This window comes from Macaca nemestrina, chromosome X (assembly GCF_043159975.1).
Source record: "Macaca nemestrina isolate mMacNem1 chromosome X, mMacNem.hap1, whole genome shotgun sequence".
NCBI lineage: Eukaryota > Metazoa > Chordata > Mammalia > Primates > Cercopithecidae > Macaca > Macaca nemestrina.
This window is the reverse complement of record NC_092145.1, coordinates 119,532,080-119,548,789: the sequence shown is the minus strand read 5'-3', so window position 1 is coordinate 119,548,789 and position 16,710 is coordinate 119,532,080. Positions and strand designations below refer to the sequence as shown.

Genomic DNA, 16,710 nt, shown 5'->3' with positions numbered 1-16,710 from the left:
TCCATAATTTCCTGTTAGTGGTTCTTTCAAGTAAAAATGGCGTTCCACAAAAAAAGTGGCTAGTTGAGCTCTCAACTCAAACAATTGCCCAATTGCCTTTCCTCAAGATAGCCACCATCTCTCAGAGTGCAGCCAAAGTGCTTATTATTATTATTTTAATTGAGACAGGGGTCTCACTATGTTGCCCAGTCTGGATCAGAACTCCTGGACTCAATCGATCCTCCCACCTCAGCATCCCACATAGCTGGGAATACAGGTGTGTACCAGCATATCCAGGTGGAGTACTTTATGTAGATTTCCCATTTCACCATATAGAATATTTAAAAAACATGTACTCAAGGTTTGAAATTTAATAAAATTAATAATTTTGACTCCTTCAACAAGGCCATTGTTAAGTGAAACTAGCAATTTCGTTTACTGTGAATGTGGCAATAAAGAATACAGTGACTACTAGTTTAGTCCGTACCACTGCCTTGATTCACACTGAGGTACCAGCAGTTTTAGCTACTCTTGGTTTTGCACCATCCCTGGTCAACCTAGTGAAAGAGGTAAGTAATATCTTAGTTGAATTATGGAAATAGTTTGACCTCATGGACCCCTGAAAGAGTCCAAGAATCCACACTTCCAGAACCATTGTTCTACTTCTATTTTTACCTTAAAAAAAAATTTGTTCATTAGCCTCTCCATTCAGAGCACAACTTCTTCATTTTTAAATTGGAATACTTCCATAGAGAGAAAATTGACCTCATTCACTATGTGGTCACCTTACGGTCAGTTTGTACAAGAAAGGCAAGAAAGGAGGCCGGGCGCGTGGCTCAAGCCTGTAATCCCAGCACTTTGGGAGGCCGAGACGGGTGGATCACGAGGTCAGGAGATGGAGACCATCCTGGCTAACACGGTGAAACCCCGTCTCTACTAAAAAATACAAAAAAAAACTAGCCGGGCAAGGTGGCGGGCACCTGTCGTCCCACTACTCTGGAGGCTGAGGCAGGAGAATGGCGTGAACCTGGGAGGCGGAGCTTGCAGTGAGCTGAGATCCGGCCACTGCACTCCAGGCTGGGCGACAGAGCGAGACTCCGTCTCAAAAAAAAAAAAAAAAAAAAGAAAGGCAAGAAAGGAAGTTACCTTCTTGATTCTTTCCCTTTATTTATTAGTTGTTGTTGTTTTGTTGTTGTTGTTGTTGTTGTTGTTGTTGTTGTTTTTTGAGACGAAGTCTTGCTCTGTAGCCCAGGCTGGAGTGCAGTGGCCGGATCTCAGCTCACTGCAAGCTCCGCCTCCCGGGTTTAGGCCATTCTCCTGCCTCAGCCTCCGGAGTAGCTGGGACTACAGGCGCCCGCCACCTCGCCCGGCTAGTTTTTTGTATTTTTAGTAGAGACGGGGTTTCACGGTGTTAGCCAGGATGGTCTCGATCTCCTGACCTCGTGATCCGCCCGTCTCGGCCTCCCAAAGTGCTGGGATTACAGGCTTGAGCCACCGCGCCCGGCCCGTTGTTGTTTAATAAGGTTCTTGAGGCCAGGCCATGGCCTCAAAATCTGATCCCAGCTCCTCAGGGGGCTGACACAGGAGGATAGCTTGAGCAAGGAGTTCAAATCCAGCCTGAGTAACATAGCGGGCCTCTCCACTAGTTTGTTTCATTATGAACTAATGGATTTTAACATATTTGATGTTTCAATCCATTGCAATTATTATTTTTATTGATACTTAAATCATCCCATTATTTGCTAAGGAATGCCTCTTCACATTGGCTACTGAGTCCTTTTGACATGACCCCAGTAATCTTTGACAGCTCCCCTGCCTTCTTGTATAAGATGTTCCCTGGTCATACAGTACTTTTCCTGACTCAGACCTGGAATGAAACATTTTTCTAAGGAGCTCTGGTTTCTTTCAGTAGGAAATGATATTCAAAGATCATAATCCAGGTGCCAGGAATGCTGTGGCATTCAATGTATTGCCTCTCAGGTCCAAATTCATCCTTTTAGACTGTTCTGTGAAAATGAATCTGGAGCTGGGTGCGGTGGCTCACACCTGTAATCCCAGCACTTTGGGAGGCCGAAGCAGGTGGATCACGAGGTCAGGAGATCAAGACCAGCCTGGCTAACACGGTAAAACCCCGTCTCTACTAAAAAATACAAAAATTAGCCGGGCATGGTGGCGGGCGCCTGTAGTCCCAGCTACTCAGGAGGCTGAGGCAGGAGAATGGTGTGAACCCGGGAGGCAGAGCTTGCAGTGGGCTGAGATTGAGCCACTGCACTCCAGCCTGGGCGACAGAGCAAGACTCTATCTCAAAAAAAAAAAAAAAAAAGAAAATGAATCTGGGCCCTTTAAATTTTTTCCTTGGTCAATAGGCACTGAATTTTTGTCAGTAGGAGACGCTAAAGAGACAATTCTACGGCCAGGCACGGTGGCTCACACCTGTAATCCCAACACTTTGGGAGGCTGAGGCAGGCAGATTACTTGAGGTCAGGAGTTCCAGACCAGCCTGGCCAACATGGTGAAACCCATCTCTACTAAAAATGCAAAAGTTAGCCAGGCGTGGTGGCGGGTGCCTGTAATCCCAGCTACTCGGGAGGCTGAGGCACAAGAATCACTTGAACCCAGGAGGCAGAGGTTGCAGTGAGCCGAAATCACACCACTGCACTCCAGTCTAGTCAACAGAGCAAGACTCTATCTCAAAAAACAAACAAACAAAAAAAACCAAAATAAGACAGGATAGCAGGAGGAAAGGGGTTTTGTTTGTTTGTTTGCTTTCTTGGGTTCTGTGCACTCTCTCAGCAAGCTCCTGTAGCATTGTCCAGCACCAGGCTCCTGTAGCACGGTACATTCTGCAGTGCCCAGCTCCTGCAGTGTGTAGTGGCCAGCAGGACACAGTAATGAACAGTTTTCCCTAACATCCAAGAGGGTAGATTTCTTTTTTCTTTTTTTGAGACAGGGTCTCACTCTGTCACCCAGGCTGGAGTGCAGTGGCAGGAACATGCTCACTACAGCCTTGAGCCCCGGGACTCAAGCCGTCTTCTTGCCTCAGCCCCCATAGTAGCTGGGACTACAGGCATGCGCCACCCCGCCTGGCTAATTTTTTTTTTTCTAGTAGAGACAAGGTCCCCTATATTGCCAAGATTGGTCTCAAACTCCTGGGCTCAAGCGATCCTCCCCCATCTTGACCTCCCAAAGTGCTGGGATTACAGGCGTGAGCCACCATACCTGGCTTGTATTTCTCTTTTATCCTTAGGGTATACCCCATTAGAAACTTACAATCAAATTACTGTCCTTTAAAGTTCACTTGAAATAATTTGTCTCCATATGATTAAGCCTGCAGCTCAATACACAGATCCATTCGTTTCATTTTGCTTTTGATTTTTAAATGCTGTGTTTTAAACTGTTGATTTAATAATGCTTTATAATTATGTAAAATATTAACATTGTTCTAAAGTTAAATCTGTAAGTCAAAGTATTTTCAGAAAAACTAGGGTCTGTCCCTTTATCTCCTTCTTCCTCCCACAGGTAACCATTTTATTTATGGTCTATCCTTCTATTGTCTTTTAAAAATATAAGTACATAATATATACATATTTGTATATGTTCTTTGATTTTTCTACCTTGCTTTTTTTTACTTTTCATTATATCCTGGAAAATACTTCATAGCAGTACATAGAAATATTATTTATTTTATTTTATACTTACATAGTATCTCATTGTGTAGATGTATCCGAATTTATTCAGCTAAGCCCCCAATAAGCATGAAGGTTGTTTCCAGTCTTTTGCTACTATAATTAATGCTGCAATCAATAGGTTTGTGCTTTCATCTTTTTATAATGTACCCTTGGGATACGTTCCTAAAAGTGAAACTTTCGGATTTTTGCGGTCAAATTTTTGGATTTTTGCTAACCTGCGTCAACCTAAAAGGAAGAAGAGGCTGAGGCACAAAGTCTAATTTAAAATGTTTACTTGAGCCAAAGTGAGGACAGCTGCCCAGGAGACCCAGCCCCCAAGTAACCTTGGATAAGAGCTCCTGCTGGCTTTTGTTACAAGCAGTTTTTTAAAGGCAAAAAGCAGGGGGAGAAGGGGTGGGCTGATAAAAAGCTGTTTGTCGAAAATTCTCATTGGTTTACAGAAGTAGCACTGATTAGTGATTGACTGTACATTGTTAAGCTACAGGGTGTGGGTTAGTGTCCAGCATTGTTAAATTGATTTATAGCCACCTGTGGCAATAGCAAGCGGTTTGAAGAGATGAATACATAGCTCAAAGGGGGAGCAGGATGTGATTGCTCTATCCTTTTAATATCTCTCCGGGCCTGATAATTTAAAGAGACTTGGCATTCCTCAAACAAAAGTTCTTTTCTTTTCTCGCCTGCTAGGAGAAAAAAGGTATCTCATGGTAGTTTTAATTTGCATTTCTCTTACTGTGAGCGAGATTGAGCGCTTTCCATATGATAGGGAGTCATTTGCATTTATTTCTCATATCTTTAGCCCGTTTTCTTGAATTGTTAGTCTTTTTCTTCTCTAGTTTTAAAAGCTTTTTCATATATTAGGGATAGTAACTCTTTGTGATACAAGTTCCAACTATTTTTTTTTCCCCATTTTCTCACTTATTTTATTCTATCTAAGGTGGTTTTGTTTCTTTTTTGCATGCAACAGGTTATTTTAGTGTAACCAGATTAATCTATGTTTTCCTTATTGCTTTTGTACTTTGAGTCCCAGTTGTAAAAGCTTTATCCTCTCCCAGGTAATAAGGCAGTTTTGTTAACTAAATATGGTCCTCAGATCAGCAACTTAGGCATCACCTGTATTCTGTTAGGAACGCGGACTCTCAGGTTCCACACAGACCTACTGAATCAGCCTCTGCGTTTTAAAAAGATCTACCACCCCGCCCCCAGCCATAGTAAATTTGCAATTTAAAATTTGAGAAGCACTCGTCTAGAGAATTCTGCCCATATTTTCTGCTAGAACTGGTGAGGTGGATGAATGATTTTTAATTGGAACTTATTGGTGACATCCTATCCACAGCTGCTGAAGAAAAACAAGAAATGAGGCCAACCCCAGCAAAGGGTGTAAATGAAGCCTGCCTAGATAACTAACATTATTAAATACAGACATGAGAATCTTCTATTGAAAAAGTCTTTAAAAATACATCTTTTGCAGTGCTAGGATTACATGATTGACATATTGATCCATCAATTTTATGAAACATCTGTGGACAAATTGCTAGTGAAAAAAAATGGGCTTTGGTTATTTTCCAAATGAATAGCATTATCTCCTGCTGTTAAGCTTTTCAAGATTCTCGTGACCAGGGACTTTGCAGAGGAAAAAATAGACCTCTTTAAGGCTTGCTGCACTGCACAAGCAAATTCTATTCCTCTCCCACAAGCTGCAAAGATGGTCACATGACCTGCACTAAATAAATGGGTGGGTAAAAGATTCCATAGAAAGATTCTTATCATGCCTTTCCATCTAGCACCATGTAGCTGTTTGTCAGTAATTTTCATTTCTGCCAGAATGTGTTATTCAATCTCCTTTGCCAATAGATTATGTAGAACTTAATAAGAATGAGCAGGGCTGGGCATGGTGGCTCACGTCTGTAATCCCAGCACTTTGGGAAGCCAAGGCGAGCAGATCACTTGAGGTCGGGAGTTCGAGACCAGCCTGACCGACATGGAGAAAGCCCATCTCTACAAAAAATACAAAATTAGCTGGGCGTGGTGGTGGATGCCTGTAATCCCAGCTACTCGGGAGGCTGAGGCAGGAGAATTGCTTGAACCCAGGAAGCAGAAATTGCAGTAATCCGAGATCGCACCATTGCACTCCAGCCTGGGCAACAAGAGCGAAACTCCGTCCCAAAAAAAAAAAAAAAAAAGAATGAGCATACTGGAGAATTAGATCTTGACTCAGCTGTTTGTAACAGCTTTTTGCACTTTTCATTGTCTTGGAATGCGAAGAGGTTTTGCAAGAATGATTAAAGCAGGAATCAGTCATAATAAGATGGTGTTATCATTCATTTTTAACACACAGGCCTGGATTCAAGAGCCACTAGGAGTTCTGAACACTATTAGAAAAATAACTGCTTTGAAGTGCAGAACTGGCCCTCTGGACATGAGGAACATGCTGGTATAAATTTGACAAATGATTTCTCATTCTAGTTCAGTTTTTACTTTATTAGTATTTCTGAAGCAAAGTTCTCGAAATTCAGTATCTCGTTTTAAACCTGTGTTTCAGATGAAGAGTAGGTTTAAAAATATATATGTGGGCTGGATGCGGTGGCTCGCACCTGTAGTCCCAGCACTGTGGGAGGCCAAGGCAGATGGATCACCTGAGGTCAGGAGTTCGAGACCAGCCTGGCCAATGTGGCAAAACCTGGTCTCTACTAAAAATACAAAAATTAGCCGGGCATGGTGGTGCGCGCCTGTGATCCCAGCTACTTGGGAGGCTGAGGCAGGAGAATCGCTTGAACCCGGGAGGCAGAGGTTGCAGTGAGCCGAGATCGTGCCACTGCACTCCAGCTGGGTGACAGCCGAGGCGGGCAGATCACGAGATCAGGAGATCGAGACCATCCTGGCTAACACAGCGAAACCCCGTCTCTACTAAAAATACAAAAAATTTGTGGGCATGGTGGTGTGCGCCTGTAGTCCCAGCTACTTGGGAGGCTGAGGCAGGAGAATCGCTTGAACCCAGGAGGTGGAGGTTGCAGTGACCCGAGAATGTGACACTGCACTCCAGCCTGGGTGACAGAGCGAGACTCCGTCTCAAAAAAATATATGTGTGTGTGTGTGTGTGTATGTGTGTGTGTGAAAACACTTCATAAACTATAAAGTGGCATTTTAATTTGGTGTTTGTCATGGGGTTATGGTTCACATTTCAGTTTTATAAAAAGCAGAAAATGTAATATTCCAAATTAGAAAGATTATTTAATGAGCTTCCATATGAAAAGCGGAAATATTAATATTATAAATTATAACGATTAATGAATTTCTATAAATAAAGTAACAGCTTTCCACAAATTCAAGAAAGACATGATCCTCCCCAGCTTCAGCCTTACCTGGTATTCTGTGCTTGCAGGAACCATTCCCATGAAATGCTTTTCTGTAGTCATAGCATCAGCCTTTTTACATGGACAAAATAAACAGTGAAAATACTCAATTGCTAGCTGTTCTTATACATTGCCAGTAGAATGTAAATTGGTATATCCCTAGAGGTTGATTTTGCAAAATTTGTCAAAATTACAAATACGTTATTATTATTATTATTTTTCTGGCAGAGAAGGCCATTCTCCCTTCACTTCCCTAGTCTGGGCTAGCTTTGTGACTAGCTTTGGTCAATAGAATAGGGCAGGAATGACTCAGGACTCTCACAGTTCAGGAATTTTGAAGCTTCTGCCTTTTGGGTGTGTGTGTATGTTTGTTTGTTTGTTTGTTTTGAGACATACTCTGGCTCTATTACTCAGGCTGGAGTACAGTGGCACGGTCCAAGCTCCCTGCAGCCTCTGCCTCCCAGGTTCAAGCAAGTCTCGTGTCTCAAACCCCTGAGTAGCTGGGATTAGAGGCATGTGCCACCACACCGGCTAATTTTTGTATTTTTATTAGAGATAGGGTTTCACCATGTTGGCCGGGCTGGTCTCGAACTCCTGACCTCAAGTGATCCGCCCATACACACAAAAATATAATATTGCTGGGGGAGGAAAACTGGATGTCTGGAGAAACAGAGATGAGAAGGAGACTTTTTTCATTATGTACTCTTTAATACTTTGAATTTAGAACTATGTGAATTGCTAGGCACAGTCACTCGGGCCTGTAATCCCAGCACTTTGGGAGGTCGAGGCAGGTGGATCACTTGAGCCTAGGAGTTCGAGACCAGCCAGGGCAACATGGTGAAACTCCATCTCTACTAAAAATACAAAAATTACCTGGGCGTGGTGGTGTACCCCTGTAATCCCAGCTACTTGGGAGGCTGGGGAACGAGAATTGCTTGAACCAGCAGGCAGAGGTTGCAGTGAGCCAAGATTGGGCCTGGACCACGCCACTGCACTCCAGCCTAGACTCTGTCTCAAAAAAACAAACAAACAAACAAACAAAAACAAAAACAAAAAACAAACAAACAAAAAAAACCAGCACAGTTACCAATAGATTGTGGAGAAGTCTAACCAAGCAGCTCCACCGCTACCCTTTTGCTCCTTGCCGGCCTGAAATTTTCTCCATCGGAATCACTTCCCTGGATTGTGTGACCCTGCCTATAGCTCACCTCCTCCCACAGCTTCGGCCACTGTGGATTCACATACAGGCTCAGCCTGACCTCAGCCCTAAGGCCAAACAAGACCCATTGGATAAGAAAGCTATAGGAGACCCCTAGCACCATGCTGGAACTCAGCATCAAGTCGGCCCAACTGCCATTTGAGGATTGGCAAGGGAATGCCCAGTGTTCCTGACATGTGGTCACCCTGCGTTGTTCTAGGTGTAAGAATCGCAGTGTGGGTAATTTCCCTCTGTAAGACTGTATTCTGCCAGATTTTGTCCGTAATTGTTCCAGAGATTGCAGTCTTTGCAGCTGCTAGCAAACATTCCCTAAATAGACTCCTTGCTTAGCTGTCGGCCTGCCTCAGGCTCTGAAGGTTGCCTTCCCCTGGAGCCTAGGTCGCCAAGTTCTGCTGTCTTGGTGAGAAACCCCTTTGCTCCATTCCCATGTTTCAGCCTTCCATGCTGACCATTTCATTTGTTGTTCACTGCCAAACTCTTTAGTACCATTGCTATTATATTACCTCCATACTGTGTCATACCTGCTGGAATGAATTTTGTCTTTGTGCCTAGAACTAGGGTGCAAGGTCCAAAGCGCAACCCAGCCATTCCCAGTCTGTCCCATCCCACTGCCCGAAATAAGACATGCTGGACACTCGGAGCAAGTCCACTGTTAAAAATGTGCATCCCATTCGTGATGAGCCTGGGCAACATGGTGAAACCCCGTATCTACAAAAAATACCAAAAAAATTAGCCAGGTGTGGTAGCGTGCGCCTATAGTCTAAGCTACTTGGGAGGCTGACGTGGGAGGATCATTTAAGCCCAGGAGGTGGAGGTTGCAGTGAGCTGAGATCACGCCACTGCACTCCAGCCTGAGCAACAGAGCCAGACCCTGTATTTAAAAAAAAAAAAAAAAAAAAAAAAAAAGGCCAGGCGCGGTGGCTCAAGCCTGTAATCCCAGCACTTTGGGAGGCCGAGACGGGCGGATCACGAGGTCAGGAGATCGAGACCATCCTGGCTAACACGGTGAAACCCCGTCTCTACTAAAAAATACAAAAAACTAGCTGGGCGAGGTGGCGGCGCCTGTAGTCCCAGCTACTCGGGTGGCTGAGGCAGGAGAATGGCGTAAACCCGGGAGGCGGAGCTTGCAGTGAGCTGAATCTGGCCACTGAACTCCAGCCTGGGCTAGAGTGCGCATCCCTTACTGGGGGCGTCTTCTGTGACTCCTCTAAAATTTAGACTGCTTAACATTTTCTTTAAATATCTGTAATCTACTGGCTATTCACTGACATCATACACTTTTTTTTCCATTATACACTTTTTTTTCCACCTGAGACAGAGTTTCCCTCTTGTCACCCAAGAGAGAGGGGTTTCACCACGTTGGCCAGGCTGGTCTCGAACTCCTGACCTCAGGTGATTTGCCCACCTCAGCCTCCCAAAGTGCTGGGATTACAGGCGTGAGCCACCACGCCCAGTCAACATCATACACTTTTTTTTTTTTTAAGACAGAGTTTTGCTCTTTTGCCCAGGCTGGAGTGAAGTGGTGCGGTCTCAGCTCACTGCAACCTCTATCCCCCAGGTTCAAGCCATTCTCCTGCCTCAGCCTCCCTAGTAGCTGGAATTACAGGTGCCCACCACCACGCCTGACTAATTTTTTTAAAAAATATATTTTTAGTAGAGACGGGGTTTTGCCATGTTGGCCCGGCTGGTCTCGAACTCCTGACCTCAGGTTATCCACCCGCCTCGGTCTCCCAAAGTGCTAGGATTACAAGTGTGAGCCACCAAGCCCGCCATCATACACTTTTAATGGAAGCTTAAGATGTCAACTTTCACACACAATGCCAAGAAATAGAACGGCTATAATCACCTTCACAAAAGATGAGCAGAAGCCATGGAAGGCATCACAGTGGCTTACAACAGTGGTTCTCAAACTTCAGCGTGCATCAGAGGGAGAGATTATGAATGTAGAGTGCTGAGCCCCACCCCCAAGGCTTCTGATTCAGTAGGTCTGGGGTGAGGTTGAGAATTTGCGCTTTTAAAAAGTTCCCAGGTGGTGTTCATGCTAGTGGGCCACATACAGAGGTTAAGATGAGAAAACTGAGCTAGGGGGATTATATGACTTGCCCAAAGTCACAAAACTAGTAAGTGATAGAACCAGAATTTTGAACACAGATATTTTAACTCCAGGAACATCACTATATCATGTTCCTTTTGCAAAAACAAAACAAAACAAAATAGCAATATTGTTACGGGTGAAGGGTATCCAGGTTCTTGGCGTTTTGAACAAATAATTGGACAGAATGCACAATCAAAGCAAGAAAAAAATGAAGCAACAAAAGCAGAGGTTTATTGAAAATGAAGGTACCCAAGCATAGGGGCTCAAGAGCCCGATTACAGAATTTTCCGGGGTTTAAATACCCTCTAGAAACATTGATTACTTGGTGTACACCCTATGTAAATGAAGTAGTGGCCTGCCATCAGTCTAATTTTTTGTAGAAAGCTTTCTGCAACCAATCAGAGACTGAAGAGAAGTTACAGAGGTTACACTCCATGCAAGCATCTGATTGGTTGTGGAAAGCAACCAATCAGAGGCAAAAGTGAAGTTACAAAGTTACACGTCTATGCAAATCAAGTCTAATTGGTTGTGGAAAGCACCAATCAGAGGCTGAAGTGAAGTTACAAATACTCCTATGCAAATGTCTGATTGGTGGCAGAAAGCAACCAATCAGAGGTACTTTCAATTTTCCATCTGCCACCGCGGAAAAGGGAGGGGGTTTGCAAAGGGAGTAGCCTCCGGTCCTTTTGTTACTTAGGTGTGGAAAGTTGGGGTTTTCCTTTTCATTTAGTTCTAGGAAGTCAGCGTGAATCGGCCTTAGGTTCCCTGCCTCCAGACCCTATTCTCCTGCCTCAATATAAACAAACTTAAAATCTAAAATCTAAAGAAAACATAAACATTTTAGAATCATTGTGATATAGCATTTTTTAAAATTTTTTTATAACATCTATTTTTTCAGCACCCTGAGATTCTCTACTAAGTGCTAGTGCTATTAACCATTAAATATATTTTCTCGCTGGGCGCGGTGGCTCAAGCCTATAATCAGAGCACTTTGGGAGGCTGAGACGGGCCGATCACGAGGTCAGGAGATCGAGACCATCCTGGCTAACACGGTGAAACCCCGTCTCTACTAAAAAATACAAAAAACTAGCCAGGTGAGGTGGCGGGCGCCTGTAGTCCCAGCTACTTGGGAGGCTGAGGCAGGAGAATGGCGTGAACCCGGGAGGCGGAGCTTGCAGTGAGCCGAGATCCAGCCACTGCATTCCAGCCTGGGCGACAGAGCGAGACTTGGTCTCAAAAAAATATATATATATATATATTTTATATATATATATATATATATATATATATATTTTCTCAACAGTTTTAATTGTTTTCAATATAGAAGAAAACAAATGTTTATTGAGCATCCAATATGGTAATCATGGATGGTAATTGCCAAAAATATAAACAATGCACTTCAGAAAAGCCTCTATTCATTCATTCACCAAAATCACAAATAATTTAAAATTTTTCTGGCTGAATTTTTAATAATTTAATGCAAAGCTACAGTTTCATTGGCAGCGGTTCTGTTAAAATGTTCCTTGGTACCTTTTCTGCATTTTTCACAGTGGCACCTTTATGCATTCGAAAAATTTGGAGTAAGAAATGCAAATAAATCAGCAACTGTCCTTACCGTTAAAAGTATGTGTCTTGCCAGGTACTTACTCTATCTATTACATGATTAAAAAGAGTAATCTAGAATTCCTTTCCCTAAAAATAAGTGTCAAAGTTACGGTGCTATCACACAGGCAGAGCAAAAATCTTTAAACTATTAGTAAATTTTTCCGGGCATAGTGGCTCACACCTATAATCCCAGTACTTTGGGAGGCGGAGGAGGGAGGATCATTTGAGGCCAGCAGTTCCAGAACAGCCTGGGCAAAAGAGTGAGACCCCATCTCTACAAAAAATAAAAAAAATAAACTAGGCATGGGGGTATGTGCCTGTAGTCCGAACTACTTGAGAGGATTTGGTGGGAGGATCACTTCAACCTGGGAGTTCTGGGCTACAGTGAGCTACGTGCCACTGCACTCCAGCCTTAGGCAACAGACTGAGACCATTTGTTCAAAAAAAAAAAAAAAAAAAAGGCCAGGTGTGGTGGCTCATGCCTGTAATCCTAGCACCTTGGGAGGCCAAGGCAAGCGGATCGCGAGGTCAGGAGTTTGAGACCAGCCTGGCCAATGTGGTGAAACCCCATCTCTACTAAAATTACAAAAATTAGCTGGGCATGGTGGTGCATGCCTGTAGTCCCAGCTACTTGGGAGGCTGAGGCAGAAGAATCACTTGAATATGGGAGGTGGAGGTTGCAGTGAGCCAAGTGTGTGCCACTGCACTCCAGCCTGGGCAACAGAGTGAGACTCTGTCTCAAAACAAAAAAAGAGTATCAACTGGATAAAGAAAATGTGGCACCATGGAATACTATGCAGCCATGAAAAAGGATAAGTTCATGTCCTTTGCGGGGACATGGATGAAGCTAGAAACCATCATTCTCAGCAAACTAACACAAGAACAGAAAGCCAAACACCACATAGTCTCACTCATAACTGCGAGTTGAACAATGAGAACACATGGACACAGGGAGGGGAACATCACACACCAGGGACTGTCAGGGGTCGGGGACAGGGGAAGGGATAGCATTAGGAGAAATACTTAATGTAGATGACAGGTTGATGGGTGCAGCAAACCACCATGGCACATGTATACCTATGTAACAAACCTGCACGTTCTGCACATGTACCGCAGCACTTAAAGTATAATTGAAAGAAAGAAAGAAAGAAAGAAAGAAAGAAAGAAAAAAGTATCGCTAAATTTTGCTAATATATTGACTAAAGGAGTCATCCATGCAGATAACGTACATGAAAAAAATAGTTATCTTGTATGTTTTAAGACAATCCTTTATTAGTATATAATATATTTTATAATATGTAATTCCATCTGACTTCCTCATACTTGCAGCTAAGAAATGGCCAATTATTAATCCATCTCTGCCACAAGGCTTTATCTTTACCTTACCTACAAAGGCTTCAGAATCCTTTAGGCTTAAAAGCTAGCAAGTTTAAAAAGCTTTGAGAAATGTTCTTGACACACCCGTGAACACCTGTGAGCTCTAGGTAGGCTCTCTGTGTACACACAAGCTCTGTTCCATTCCAACGACCTGGACAGTAGTAACACATGTAACAAGTGTGCTCTTTGGTGAAATGGAGATTCTGAATTATTCAAGGTAGTTTCACCAACAAAATAATCTAATGTTATACTGATTAAGTTTGTGTTCATATTTTCATTATACTATATAATTTGGTCTAGAAATGCTTCAAACGTTAGACCTAAATGAAACTACAAAACAAACAAATCCATTTATTACTGGATAGGTCATTGATTAGGTAATTTAGAACATTTACAGAATTTTACCCTCATGAAATTACACCAAGGTCACCAAGCTGCAAAATAAAACTTGTGGGCCAATACAGTAGGTAGAATTCTAGGCGTTCAGGAATCTGCATTAAGTCCCACATATACGGAATAAATTCAACGTAGCTGGGCAAAGAATGATTTCCCTTTTTTTTAAATTTTTTTTTGAGATGGAGTCTTGCTCTGTCGCCCAGGCTAGAATGCAGTGGCACGATCTCTGCTCACTACAGTCTCTGCCTCCCGGGTTCAAGTGATTCTCTTGCCTCAGCCTCCCGAGTAGCTGAGGTCACAGGTGCCCACCACCATGCCTGGCTGATTTTTTTTTTTTTTTTTTTTGAGAGACAGAGTTTCGCTCTTATTGCCCAGGCTGGAGTGCAATGGCACAATCTCGACTCACTGCAACCTCTGCCTCCCAGGTTCAAGCGATTCTCCTGCCTCAGCCTCCTGAGTAGCTGGGACCATAGGCATGCACCACCACGCCCTGCTAATTTTGTATTTTTAGTAGAGATGGGTTTTCTCCACGTTGGTCAGACTGGTCTCGAACTCCCGACCTCAGGTGATTCGCCTGCCTTGGCCTCCCAAAATACTGGAATTATAGGCGTGAGCCATTGCACCTGTCCAATTTTTTGTATTTTTAGTAGAGACAGGGTTTCACCATGTTGGCCAGGCTGGTCTCAAACTCGTGACCTCAGGCGATCTGCCCACCTTGGCCTCCCAAAGTGCTGGGATTATAGGTGTGAGCCATCGCGCCTGGCCGCAAAGAACAATTTCTACAGAAATAACTACCAGGAAGTTGTATTCAAACAATTACCAGAGTTCACACAGGACCAGGGATCTTCAAGTTTCTACCAAGCTGAGTAAAGGAACTTTGTTGAATAAATGGGGAACTCAGTAGAGACCCCAGAGGCTTCACACCTCAGGGGTGTGGCTAACCAAGCCCTAAAAGAAAGGTTACTCTGAACCTACCCTAAACATTTTCAAAAGCAAGTCTTGAAGAGATCAAGCTGATCTGCAAGTAACATAAACTGTCTGCCAGAGCAAAGTCCAACAGTATTTAAAGAAGAATGACGAATTCTAGGACTTAGCAATGTAAAATTCATATGCCTGGCATCCAAAGAGAAATTACCTAGTATGTGCTTAGGAGTTCAAGACTATCCTGGGCAACATAGGGAGACTCCATCTCTACAAAAAAATTTAAAATTGAACCAGGCATGAGGTGGGAGAATTGCTTGAGCCCAGGAGGTCAAGGCTGCAGTGAGCCGCGATCATAACACCGCTCTTCAGCCTGGCAACAGAGCGAGACCCTGTCTCTAAAAAAGAAAAAAAAGAAATTACCTAATATATAAAGAAACAAGGCCAGGCACGGTGGCTCACACCTGTAATCCCAGCTCTTTGGGAGGCCAAGGCAGGTGGACCACCTGAAGTCAGGAGTTCAAGACCAGCCTGGTCAACATAGTGAAATGCCATCTCTACTAAAAATACAAAAATTAGCCAGGTGTGGTGGCGCATGCCTGTAATCCCAGCTACTCAGGTGGCTGAGGCAGGAGAATCACTTGAACCTGGGAGGCAGAGGTCGCAGTGAGCCGACATTGTGACACTGCACTCCAGCCTGGGTGACAGAGCAAGACTCTGTCTCAAGAAACAAACAAACAAGCAAAAAACCACAATATGGCCCAAAACTAAGAGAAAAAGTAGTCAATAGAAATAGACACAGGAATCACAAAATGATGGGGTTAATAAGACAAGGATAATAAAACAGCTATTATACATATTCTTGGATGGGCTCGGTGGCTCACGCCTGTAATCCCAGCACTTTCAGAGGACGAGGTGGGTGGATCACTTGAGGTCAGGAGTTTGAGACCAGCCTGGCGAACATGGTGAACTCTCATCTCTACTGAAAATACAAAAATTAGCTGGATATGGTGGCTCTCGCCTGTAATCCCAGCTGTTTGAGAGGCTGAGGCAGGAGGATCGCTTGAACCCAGAAGGCGGAGATTGCAGTGAGCCGAGATCATGCCACTGCACTCCAGCCTGGGTGGCAGAGTAAGACTCCATCTCAAATAAATAAATAAATAAATAAATAAATAAATAAATAAATAAATATTCTCAATATAGTAAAGTAAAATTAAGAAGTACAGTAAAAGGAAATATGAATTGAATGAAAATATAAATGAATAATACAAAAAAAGAACCAGGCCGGGCGTGGGGGCTCACACCTGTAACCCCAAGACTTTGAGAGGCCAAGGCAGGCAGATCACTTAAGGTCAGGAGTTTGAGACCAGCCTGGCCAACATGGAAACCTGGTCTCTAGGAAAATACAAAAATTAGCTGGGCTTGGTAGCACACACCTGTAATCTCAGCTACTGGGGAGGCCAAGGCATGAAAATAGCTTGAACCCGGGAGGCAGAGGTTGTAGGGAGCCAAGATCATTCCACTGTACTCCAGCCTGGGTGACAGAGTGAGACTCTGTCTCAAAAAAAAAAAAAAAAGAAAAGAAAAAAGGAAATTCTAGATATGAAAAATAAACCAAGTACCTGAATTTACAGTTTCACCAAATTGGATTAACAACAGATTAGACACCACAGAAGAAAAGACCAGAGATTTGAAGACAGAAACTATCCAAAATGAAGCACAAAGAGAAAAATGGCTAAGAAATGATACATAGGCCAGGTGCGGTGGCTCACGTCTGTAATCCCCGCACTTTGGGAGGCCGAGGTGGGTGGATCACGAGGTCAGGAGATCGACACCATCCTGGCCAACATGGTGAAACCCTGTCTCTACTAAAATACAAAAAATTAGCCGGGCATGGTGGTGCACACCTGTAGTCCCAGCTACTCGAGAGGCTGAGGCAGGGGAATCACTTGAACCTGGGAGGTGGAGATTGCAGTGAGCTGAGATTGTGCCACTGCACTGTAGCCTGGCAACAGAGCGAGACTCCGTCTCAAAAAAAAAAATAAATAAAATAAGAAAGAAACGATACATAGAACCTCA

The 16,710-nt window shown here is 43.5% G+C and overlaps 1 long non-coding RNA gene across 1 annotated transcript in view; it reads right to left on the bottom strand.

Moving 5' to 3' along the window:
- LOC105500027 (uncharacterized) overlaps positions 1-16,710 on the bottom strand; it is a 41,671-nt gene that overhangs the window by 16,836 nt on the left and 8,125 nt on the right. Inside the window, exon 2 of the long non-coding RNA XR_011618366.1 lies at positions 7,028-7,090. This is a non-coding gene — a long non-coding RNA (uncharacterized lncRNA). The remainder of the gene's footprint in view (positions 1-7,027; positions 7,091-16,710) is intronic.